The following is a 12,871-nucleotide window of genomic DNA, read 5'->3' as shown; positions in this document are numbered from 1 at the left end:
ATTGTCATAGAGACCAAAAAATGTTTGACTGGGGTTACAATAGTAAAGTATACAGTTCCGACTTGCATACAAACTCAACTTAAGAACAAACCTACAGAACCTATCTTGTACGTAACCCAGGGTTACTTGTACACAGGTGTGTTGCTAGGGTGGTAAAAGATCCGGGGCACGGGCCCCAATGCATGTGTATTGTACTTTCAGCAATGCCCCCTCCTGTACATAACCCCCTCACACGTGGTTGTGCCAATAACAAGGTTACTTCTGGTATATACAGCTACAGAAACACCGGAGAAATCCCTACGTGTTACATCCAGTGACTGCAGGTGACGCGTCCTCCATCTTCTCCATTAGGCATCACCACATCTTATGTTCCTTATTGTCCCTACATCTTGGTTCCCTGGGAGCGTTATTCTGCTGCCCCCAACAATCACCCCAAATACTATAAGTCTGTGTTCACACGTTGGTCTTGCATATAAACAACACCAGGAGCTCGTTACCCATCACATTTGTAAGTAATTTGCCCACACACAACCCCCAGTAAGTAATGTGCCCACACAGCCCCCCAGTAAGTAATGTGCCCACACAGCCCCCCAGTAAGTAATGTGCCCACACAGCCCCCCAGTAAGTAATGTACCCACACAGCCCCCCAGTAAGTAATGTGCCCACACAGCCCCCCCCCAGTAAGTAATGTGCCCACACACAGCCCCCCCCCCAGTAAGTAATGTGCCCACACACAGCCCCCCCCCAGTAAGTAATGTGCCCACACAGCCCCCCAGTAAGTAATGTGCCCACACAGCCCCCCAGTAAGTAATGTGCCCACACAGCCCCCCAGTAAGTAATGTGCCCACACAGCCCCCCAGTAAGTAATGTGCCCACACAGCCCCCCAGTAAGTAATATCCCCCACACAGCCCCCAGTAAGTAATATCCCCCACACAGCCCCCAGTAAGTAATATCCCCCACACAGCTCCTCAGTACGTAATGTCATCACACAGCCCCCCAGTACGTAATGTCCTCACACAGCCCCCAGTAAGTAATGTCCTCACACAGCCCCCCAGTACGTAATGTCCTCACACAGCCCCCCAGTAAGTAAGGTGCCCACACAGCCCCCCAGTAAGTAATGTCCTTACACAGCCCCCCAGTAAGTAATGTCCTCACACAGCCCCCCATGTTCTCCCCCTTCCCTAGTCCCTATCATGACTCCCCCATCACCTCACTGATGCAGCACTGATGTGCACTGCTTTCCCTGGCAGGTCATGTGATCATGACATCATCACAGGTCCTTCAGCCTCCGGGGAAACAACCAGAGTCTAGGTCCTTTCAGGGGAAAGCAGTGCATGCACTCGTTCTCATCACGATATGTGTCCTGAGGACACAGATCGTTATGAGAGAGGGAAGGAATCTCTCGGGCAGCCAGGAGATCCGGGGCTCCGGCCAAAATATCTTTTGACCAAGCGACGCCTCTGCTTGTATATACATGTGATATTGCCTATGAGTGATGTCTGTTAGGCAGCTAGGCGATGCTTTTGAATGGAAACTCCAGGAAGGATAAAGAAGAACTAAACTTAATATTTTTCTTTCTTTATATCATCTGCTACCATGAGAGCGTAAAACTAGTACTCATATAGACATACAATGAAATACAAGAAATACAATGATTGCCAGCATTGCTTTTTTAGCAAATCAGGTTTAGTGGTCGGAGCCACAGTTATCAGACATGTATTCCCTATTTTTTTAGATTAGTATCACAAACACTTCTCTAGGATAACTACACAACCCTAATAGGGTCACCCATATAGTACTATAGTAACGCCATCAGGGCCAGCAGGCAGGGTTGGCTCCAGGTTTCAGTAGGCCCCTGGGCAACAGAGCCTCAGTGGGCCCCTTTGCAGTGAACTCACATGGCGGCATTAAAAATTCAGAAACTAAAATGGTCCCCTGTTTCCTAAAATATTCCCTAGCTTATCATCTCAAAAAGCCCCATCATAGTTATTTTATGTACAGCCCCCATCACCCCCTATGGATTCATTAGATACAGCCACTCTCAAACCCATGGACTCCTTTTGTACAGCCTTACCTGGGATTTGTCCAGCAGGTAATGGCCAGCAGGCAATGTGACGCACTCGCAGCAGGACTCAGGACTTCCTGTGATGTCCTGTGTCTTTATGGGAGTGGTTTTGATGGAAGGCAACAGGAAGCGTCACATGACCCATCAGTCCCAGCCTCTTTACATAAACTTTCCCAGCATAAGTAATATATGGGTGACCATATAAGGGTGTTATACTTTTGTGATAGTGACTAACCCCTTTAAGGTTCACTTGTCCTGCAGATATAAGACTAGATGATTCGTAAGATCAGTCTGAATTTATGGTGTCTACTGTGTGTAAATGGGATTAAAGGACATCTATCACCAGATCAAGGATTGTAAACCAAGCACACTGACATACTGGTGTGTGCCCCCTCTGGCAGGATTTACTCTTCTTTAAGAAAACAGGGCTTTAAAAATTAAGCACATGAGGCTGAGGGGCTCCAGGCTCTATTAACTCTATTAATGGAGCCTAAATAGCCTCAGGCTCATTTGCATATTTGTATGCATAAGAAGCTAAAAGTAGAGCGGGTTCTGCCAGAGGGGGCACACACCAGTATGTCAGTGTGCATGGTTTACAATCCTTCATCCTGGTGATAGATGTTCTTTAAGTTCAGTAATTTAGGCGTATCTTACAGTACTGTATATCGCTATGTTCCTAATATAATAGAATAAAATATAACAACAAGAATCCTTATCTGTCTTCAGATCAGTTTTATTGTGAATGGAAACTTACAAAGCAATTCATGATATGATGATAGTGCAAGAACTTGTCCTGGTGACCTGATCCTAAGGATGTTATATGGGGACCTATATAGTGAAATACAGAAGTCCTGGCAAGTTACTGGGATTAATACTGTACACCCCTGCTCTGTATAACACACACACACCAGCTGTGCACTGTGCAGGATGTCATGATGTAAAAACACCTGCCACTATGTGCTACACATTGTAAATAATCCTTAGCTTTTGAATATTTTTAGCTTATTGAATAATAGGGCCACCTCTGCAACCTATAGTAATTTAAAGGAAACCTACCTATTTGATTTGATACATTAGGAAGCAAACATACCCTGATAATGCTGTAGCTACACTGATGCAGGATCATACCTTGGTTAATCCCTGAGCTGAGTGGTTTTGCTGATAAAACAGATATACCATTATGATAATGAAGCTCTGTCCCTTCTATCACTTCTCGTAGCAGGAGAGTTTCTCTCTGATTACATCATCATCTCCTGCAATTCCCTTCCTGACAGACAGAATAATCAATTGCTGCACCATCCCCCAGCTGCTGTGTATGAGTGATCCAGCTCAGGTTGATTAGTGCTCGACTAGTCATGATTTACTTAGCAGCCATAATGTGTAAGCCTGTCTGTTCCAGCTTTCCCAAGGTCCTGAATGGTATAATTGTTTTTTCAGCAAAACCTCTCAGCTCAGGGATTAACCAAGATATGATCCTGCATCAGTGTAGCTACAGCATTCTCAAGGTATGTTTGCTTCATAATACATCAAATCAAATGGTAGGTTTCCTTTAAGAACTTCAGTTTTACCTGTAGTGTCCAACGATAACTATAAATGAGATGTGAGGCAACAATCCACCCAATCAGTCAAAAACCGGACATATTCCGTATAGAGGTTTCATTATCATGTAAGGAACAATATCTAGGTCAATTAAAGGTCCTTAAAGACTTGAGTCATGCTACATCGTGTCAGATAGTCCCCAGCCATTTCCCTACTTGGATTATAATTAGTATTTTTGCGCAGAGGTAATTTTTAGACACCTGCGGTCCCACTGTTGTCATGCATACGTAAGATGGTATAAAAAGAGTTTACTCCCTGTTGTACTTTTTTTTTGTTATGTATAGGCCATAAGTAGGTCTTTCTAAGTATAGGGATTTCCATCAGGGTGGAGCATCTATTTATGAAACAATTCATTGGGGTCTATAAAATCTGGTTAAAATGTACATTGTAGGCATTCCATAGTGTCATGGGTATGGTCAAAGCAGGTTTAGAAGGGATTGTCCCGAGTACAGTATTTTTCGGACTATAAGGCGCATCGGATTATAAGGCGCACCATCAATAAATGCCTGCTAAACGTCTAGGTTCATATATAAGGCGCACCGGATTATAAGGCGCACCTGATTATAAGGATGAATGACCAGCAGATGGCAGACCTGTGCACAGTTCAAGGCAGCTGTTGTCTGTAAGTACAGTTCAAATATAAGGCGCGCTGGACTATAAGGCGCACCTTTGATTTCTGAGAAAATCAGAGGATTTTTTGTGTGCCTTATAGTCCGAAAAATATGGTATTTAAAAGGGGTTGTCCACTTTCAGCATATACTTGACATTGTTTGGGTAATGAAAAGTTCTTCAATTTTCTGATATACTTTCTGAATAAATTGCTCATGATCTCTGCTTGCTGTCCTGCAATAGGAAGCTTCTAGGTTTATTTTCAGTGGATAGAAATCTGTCCCTGGTCATGTAATGGACACGTAGGCGTATACCTCATTATTATCAGAGAGAGTAATTAGAGCCGTGTGATATTAATGGCTCGTTTGCTTGGTCACAAGATCATAGAAGTTTTCAATAGCAGGACAGCAAGCAGAAATCTAGAAAACTATGAGGAATTGATACAGAAAGTATATTGAAAAAATGATATAACTTTTCACTATCCAAACAATTACAACCCCTTTTAGTTATCCCCTATCCACAGGATAGGAGATAACAAGTTGATTGTTGAAGGCTCTACTGCTAGGACAACCACTGAAGTGGTGAATTATGTAAATAGAGGATAACTTAAAGGAAACCTACCATTTAGAATGGTAGGGGTAAGCTGTAAGTACCGAGCACCAGCTCAGGGTGAGCTGGTGCCGGTACTTACTTTCGTTAGTGTTATAAACCGCGGTGTCGCGGTTTTAACACTTTTTAAACTTTAGAGCAGGAGAGGCTTCGGCGCTGCATGCGACCGTGCGCGCGCAACATCTCCGCTATTTCCTATGGAGGCGCGCGCACGATCGTGCGCGCGCACGATCGTGCGCACGCAGCGCCGAAGCCTTTACTGCTCTAAAGTTTAAAAAGTGTTAAAACCGCGATACCGCGGTTTATAACACTAACGAAAGTAAGTACCGGCACCAGCTCACCCTGAGCTGGTGCTCGGTACTTACAGCCTACCCCTACCATTCTAAATGGTAGGTTTCCTTTAAAGGGGTTTTCTCATGAACAAAAGTTAGGCCCTATCCCACAGATCACGAAAATGAGGGATCGTCGAACGTGGTGCTCGACAATTTCCGTCAGCTCCATAGAGATTAACGGAGCCGAACGGTCATGCACTGCCGTCTGCTCCATTAGTCTTATGGGGCAACGAGGGGTCCAACAGAGGTACGTGGGAATGAGACCCCCACTGATTAGCAAGTTAGGCCATATCCCGTTCTTGGGAAAACCCCTTTAAATACTTGAGACAACCCCTTTGTTTGCAAGTCACAACTGCTAGTAGGGTGAGGGATCAAACAAAAATCTTAATTTCCCTCTTGTCGGATGATATCGGCACCGTCAGACTCCCTATAAACATCAATTCGTTGGCTTCCTGCAATTGCCAGAACAAAGCGATAGCGTTTTCAGCAATAATTGCGCCAGCATGTGATTTTATATCATAGTAACTATAAATAAGAAAGCTACAAGTCTATATACAAAAGGGAAATGTGTACAAATAGCTAATTGCTAATGAGTCTACAACAATGCACGTAACCAACTCTTGAAACATTAAAGTAATTTGCATAATGAACATGTTTTAACTTCACCAATTTGCGCTGCAATTAAGGGCTCTTTCACATTGGCGTTGTTTTTCATGTCCGTGGATCAGTGATTTCCACGGATGCCTTACAAAGCCATTGATTTCTATGGGTGTTTGCACATGAGACATGTCCTATTTTTTTCACGGATGCGGATCAAGGAAGGCAATAGACGTCTATGGACCCTCAAAAAAAACTGATGAAACATCTGTTTCTTTTTCACTGATGAGATGTGATGTTTTCAAAGCAATGTTAAACCTTCAGTTTTTAAACCTTCAGAACAACAAATCTATATCCCGGGTGCTCCTACACTTTCCCTGGTTATTGCTGCTGGCAGATCTATTTTTAAGATCTATGGTTGAGATCTATGGTTAAAGGTAACCTACCATTTGATGCATTATGAAGCAAACATACCTTGAGAATGCTGTAGCTACACTGATGCAGGATCATATCTTGGTTACTCCCTGAGCTGAGTGGTGTTGCTGATAAAATTAATATAACATTATGATAATGGAGCTCTGTGGCTTCTATATCTGCTCTGGCGCTTGCTTTGCCGCTTCTCATAGCAGGAGAGTTTCTCTCTGATTGCATTATCGTCTCCTGCAGTTCTCTTCCTGCCAGACAGAATAATCAATTCCTGCACCATCCCCCAGCTGCTGTGTATGAGTGATCCAGCTCAGGTTGATTAGTGCTTGATTAGTCATGATTTACTTAGCAGCAGTAATGTGAAAGCCTGTCTGTCCCAGCTTTCCCAAGGTCCTGAATGGTATAATTGCTTTTTCAGCAAAACCACTCAGCTCAGGGATTAACCAAGATATGATCCTGCATCAGTGTAGCAACAGCATTCTCAAGGTATGTTTGCTTCATAATGCATCAAATCAAATGGTAGGTTTCCTTTAAAGGGAACCCGTCACCAGGAGACCCATTTTTAGCACTCCCCCAGTCCCCACAGAGTATAGTACATACACTGCCAAAGTGTTTTTGTATTAATTGGTTTTACAGAAAAAAAGATATGTTATATTGTACCCTTCATTAGCATCTGCTGTGCGACTAGGCAGTTGCCTATTGGGAGGGGCTGGAAAGGAGCAGTTCCCCCCCACCCTTGGGGAAACAGCTACTCCATGTGACCTTTTCAAATATATGAAAACACTCATCACTGGGCTTAGCAACGCCCCCTGCTCCTCTACAGCCAATCCCGAGTGTGGGGAGTTATTCATATATTTGAAAAGCTCACGTTTCCCAAGGGTGGGGGGGGGAACTGCTCCTTTCCAGCCCCTCCCATTTGGCAACTGCCTAGTCACACAGCACATGCTAATGAAAGGTACAATATAACATATCTTTTTTTCTGTAAAACCTATTTTTTTATACAAAAACACTTTGGCAGTGTATGTACTATGCTCTGTGGGGACTGGGGGAGTGCTAAAAATGGGTCTCCTGGTGACAGGTTCCCTTTAAGATCTATGGTTAAGATCTATGGATTAGATCTATGGTTGTCCTTATGGTGTACTACTGTTATTCTTCGATGGGAGGATTCCTGGACAGTACTTTATGCTTTGTAGTTGTACTAAGCAAAAACATACTATGAATACTATGCAGCTGTTCCCTTACCACAACAGAGAAAGAAACATGCGCCATCTTCAGAAATTCCTCCGGGAAAGCCGGTAAATGAACTCTTTCCTGCGGTTTTCTTCCTTTGTGTGTAGATAGCTACAATGTAAAACAGTGCTATATGAACACATACACAGTAACAGAAACTCATAAACAAAACTATAAACTTCTACTGTGGAACTGAACGTGACAACTTGAATGGCCACATTTCCAGATAATTCTATGAAACAAAGAGACATATAAAGGCATCCAAGTCCATGGGATAGTGAGTGATTTTATTTCTTGCTTCGCCATTGTCTATATCTGTGATGAAGATAACTAGTCTATGAGATTGTTAAACAGGTCTCCAGGTCATTGTAAAGTTGTCACTGACTACCTTTACACTTGGCATGGTCTCAGGGAGTTAGCTTCTGTAGAATTGTTGGTAGTTTGGCTGGTTGAGCCAACAACTGCTAGTAAATGAGATCTTCTTTTCATGTTCATGTTAGGCCAGCTGCACAGGAATGTATGCAACCAGGGGCGTAACTACAGCGGTAGCAGCCATAGCAGCCGCTATGGGGCCCGCAGTGTCAGGGGGTTCCGGCATCTGACCTGACACAGTAAAGAATGGAGGGTGTGCACCATTATATCTATATTGTACTGCACATGTCCAGCATAATATGTATATAACATATACTGTGATGTGTATATGCAGTATCTGTGATGTGTATATGGTGTCTGTATACACTGTATGTGAGTATGTTGCATATGGCACTGTATGTGTGTGTATATGCTGTGTGTGCACATGATGAGTGTATTTATATGTGATTGTAACTCGCATGTGTGAGTATACTAATATCTATATTTTTTAAGTGGGAAGGGGGGCCCCATGCAGTAGCCTGCTAGGGGGCCCGGTCTCTCATAGTTACGCCACTGTATGCAACCCATCAAAACAGACTAGAATGTTGGTCTTATCCCACAGACTGCACACATTACACAGGACGGGAATCCTTGCATCATACAGAAATGTGATGCAAGGACTTCCTGTCTGCCGGCCAAACACTGGAACTGTACTAATTCTTACAGGGTCAGCAGTGCAGCTTGGTCAGTAGACAGGGGATCCTTGCATCATTTTCATGTATGATGCCAGCACTCCTGTCCTTTGCACTGTGGAGTCCTTTAGGAGTATCAGACCAACATATGGGTCGGTTTCCAGGGGATGAACAGGTTTGTCTGCAGCTATCCGAAGTTTATGTTGCACCTGTTCCAATTCCAGTGGTAATGTTAATACAGAAACAACTCTATTTTGGATGTTTTTTTTTTTTTTGGAGTGTAAACCCAATGAAAGTATTGGGGGGACTTGTTCAATGTGAATCTTAATCTATGGTAAATGTGTATATATTATACACAAGTTTTATTGGGAATTTGGCCATGGACGTCGCAAACCAAGGAAATCTCTTGCGGATCTCCTTTACATGGTTCCGATTTTAAAATCGAGACTCGTGGAGTTCTATGCAGAAAAAAAACCTGAACTATGTATATGATATTGCCTAAATATTATTAAAAGGTAATATATTAAAATCTGTTCCTTTTCCAAAATTTTTATGCATTCGTTTTTGACCAGGAGTAGAAATTACACAGAGATTTGATTTGTTCAACCACTACTGGTAACGCACGGAATAAAGGAATGAAATACAGGCAGTCCCCGGGTTACGTACAAGATAGGGTATGGAGGTTTGTTCTTAAGTTGAAATTGTATGTAAGTCGAAACTGTATATTTTATAATTGTAGATTCAGACAAAAAAAAAAAAATTTGGCCCCAGTGACAATTGAAGTTTAAACATTTTTTTCTGTAATGGGACAAAGGATTATCAATAAAGCTTCATTACAGACTCCTTACAGCTGATCATTACAATCTGGGACTATAGTAAAGTATCCAGAGAGGTCAGAGGGGTCTGTCTGTAACTATGGGTTGTCTGTAAGTCGGGTGTCCTTAAGTAGGGGACCGCCTGTAATTGGCGTTGGTAGACTGGATTTTTCAAAAGCAAATCTGTGCAAAATATCTAGATGAATTGTGAGTTGTGTGTATGATCCATTAGGGAATCTTAACAGATTTACAATACAATGGAGCTGGTACCAGATCAGATAAACCTGGTTCTTTATCTTTCTTAACTAGCGATACCTTTGTTATAAACTGAGGTAATTATTAGAAAATACACAGATATCCTGGAACATTCCAACTGCTCAAATACGTCTTTTATGTTCACACGTCTGCTCATGTTATTATTACCAGGCTCTCGCTTCCACCAGGAGTATACCATTACACAGACCTGATAAGAGACTGCGATTAATCATTCACTGGACTATAGGAAGCACAAAAGTGATGAAACTAAATTGCTACTACAGGCGGTCCCCTACTTAGGAACACCCGACTTACAGACAACCCCTAGTTACAAACGGACCTCTGTATTTTGGTAACTTACTGTACTTTAGCCCTAGGCTACAATAAACAGCTGTAACAGTTATCACAGGTGTCTGTAATGAAGATTTATTGTTAATCCTGGTTCTTATGACAATCCAACATTTTTAAAATCCAATTGTCACAGAGACCAAAAAAATGTTGCCTGGAGCTACAATTATAAAGTATACAGTTCCAACTTACATACAAATTCAACTTAAGAACAAACCTGCAGAACCTATCTTGTACATAACACGAGGACTCCCTGTATTAGGGTGCGCTCACATGTGGCATTTGTATTACATTTACAATGCAGATACCCAGGGACGTGCTCAGCCCGATCACATATGTGTTTCCATTGAAATAAATGCGATTGGTAACCAGCAACCAGTGTTTTGCATTGTTTAAATACAAGACACCGGGTGCTGGTTACCGAGCTTATGTATTTTAATGGAAACGTATATGCGATTGGGCCAAGCCCCACAATTTGCATTATGCTTGTACATACAATACAAAAGCCAGGCACAAATCACACATATATGGCTACATTCACACATGTTTTTACTATTATGTAATGTTTTATATTGGGCATATACTGTCAGATGGAGTCATCTTTTTTGAATCATATACTGTGGAAAACACAGGATGGAAAGACGCAGCAAGCCCCCATTGGCTGGGGGACAGATGCAATGGGGGACAGATGCAATGGGGGACAGATGCAAAGTATTGCATCCAACCCGACCTCCGATGAGTATAAGGACAGTGACTTCACTGGGAGATAGAGACTTCTCACTTTTAGGGGGAGAAGGGAAGGAGCAGGACAACATATCCCATTGTATGAGTATACAGTGGGATACATCCCCGGCCTCCATCAAATCTAGCATAAGACAGTTTGTGCATATATTGGTGCATGTCCATACAAACACATTACTGCTGCAGCCAATCACATCAGTCCTCAACAAGACCTGGTGATTGTGTTTAGGCCTAAACATTTGCTGTGCATGAACTGCATTTCTAAACACAATTCAAATGCAGCGTGTGAACGTGGCCTAAAAATTCTGTGCCTGGATGCAACCACGTCATCTCCCCTCCCCTGCATTGCGTGCAAAATTTAGGGGAGATTTATCAGAGCGTGTATGTCAGTTTACTGAAATAATTGCAATTAATAGCAAACCACCAGGTATTGAGATTATTATCCCCTTTACACCATCTCCATGCATTGAGCGGTGTGAAGGGGGGTTGGTGAAAGTTGCAGTGTCGGGGAGCTCAGCCACCCCGCTGAATTCATCACGAGGCTCCAACCTAGTGGCGCTAGAGGGGCAAGGACTGAATCATATGCTAAATGTCATAGACCGGTAGGACTAGCGGATGGGGGGAGTATCCATTCCTTTAGGGCTGTAAATGAATAAACCCTTTTATCATTTTTCTTCTTTTTGGGCAAAGTCCTGGCTTCAAAAACTGCACCAAGAAAAGTATGAGAAAATACAGTTGTGAATTCAGCCACAGGCATTTTGACAACAGAAGAAAACAATAAGCAAGACAATAAGCAAGGAAGCCTGAAAAATACATAGTAACAATACGGCAACAACACAATGAGTAACAGCCGTCATCAGTTAAATGAGTCATTACACGGAATTATACTTATTATTGTAACGTCAGCTTCACATGTTTTGAGGAAACGGACCCGTATGCCGGTCAGATCCCACAGATTGAGCATTTTAGTGGACAGGAGTCTACTCCACTTCCTTGTAATATATAATGAAAAGAGCCAAACAGCAGGACTGACACAGTAATAACTGAAACAATGGGGCACAATTACTAAGGGTCCGCGGACCGCATTTCTGTCGGGTTTCCCAGGGTTTTTGTTGCACGCTATTGGATTTTGGCGCAATCATGCCGACTTTCATGCAACACGTATCGGGGGGGCGTGGCCGTCGGACAACCCGACTGATTCGGACTATGCGCGGGATTTAAAATTCAATTTGTGCACTCACATGCACTCACATGCACCGGGAAGAAGAAGGTGAACTCCGGCGGACCTGAGCGGGGAAGCGACACATGCAGGGTATCGGGCGCACGATCTTGTTGAATCGCGGCAGACTTCATCCTCGTTGAACAATTCACCTCAGGGATTGCGACAGGACGGGTAAGTAAATGTGCCCCAATATTTCACTGTGATGTAAAGACTCCCATCCAAAAGCACTGTGCTGGGCTATGGGATAAGACCAGAACACGGTCCAGTTTCCACGCACCAAGCACGTTCCACGCTCCTGGCCTAAGATCTATTTTGTACTCCAAAACTTTGTGATACGTTCCTTTTAACACAATAAATACAACCCAAATGAATGGTATGTAACACTATTTTATAAACTTCTTACTCCCTATTTTATCCTATAGAATCCTTAAGTATTTCTTTCATTGACGTCTGGTTAAATAAATGCATCGCACCACAACCATACAAAGTCAATTCATTGTGTTCCCTGTTATCAGAGCAGTAACAGCTGCTATGTAGAAAGTGCATTGTTCCCTACCATATATCCCGCAGCAGAATACTATAGCTCTGTGTGTGAAGGGATGAAGCCGTCAGTAGCAAGCGATCCCATAGAGATGCAGATTATATAGAACATTCTTGTAGGAGCCGTACCTGGTGTGAAAGTCTCAGTAATCTCAGCGGCCGTCTGCCTCTATGTCACCTGGATCATGTGTTTACAATTCCTCACCTGGTCCGGCTTTTTACTCAGTCCAGGCCAGGCCCACGTTACACCCACAACACACCTCCAATGTCATATTCTCTTGCAACACAGTTTGTAAACACATGTGGCCTAGTGCACCTTATCAGGATCCTTGACACAATTGACAAAGTATAATTAGGTCTCCGCAAACCAAACAAGCAGCCTAACACCCGGCGAGAGCTAACACTACCATTAGTAGAAGTGCTAAGACTCAGCAATTTC

General features: G+C 42.9%; 1 protein-coding gene across 2 annotated transcripts in view; it reads right to left on the bottom strand.

Annotated features, from left to right (window-relative positions):
• RHOBTB1 (Rho related BTB domain containing 1) overlaps positions 1–12,632 on the bottom strand; it is a 61,767-nt gene extending 49,135 nt beyond the window's left edge. The window contains exons 1-2 of one of the 2 annotated variants that reach the window (XM_072130992.1): positions 12,562–12,632; positions 7,481–7,579 (exon numbers count right to left, since the gene is read on the bottom strand). The gene's annotated coding sequence lies outside the window, so the exon portion shown is untranslated. Of the gene's footprint in view, positions 1–7,480; positions 7,580–12,448 lie in introns of both variants that reach the window. The other variant, XM_072130993.1, reaches the window with a different exon arrangement.
• Between the last annotated feature and the right edge of the window lie 239 nt (positions 12,633–12,871).

Source organism: Engystomops pustulosus, chromosome 11, assembly GCF_040894005.1.
Source record: "Engystomops pustulosus chromosome 11, aEngPut4.maternal, whole genome shotgun sequence".
Classification (NCBI taxonomy): domain Eukaryota; kingdom Metazoa; phylum Chordata; class Amphibia; order Anura; family Leptodactylidae; genus Engystomops; species Engystomops pustulosus.
Note: the sequence above shows the minus strand (reverse complement) of the source record. Positions and strands in the feature narration are given on the sequence as shown.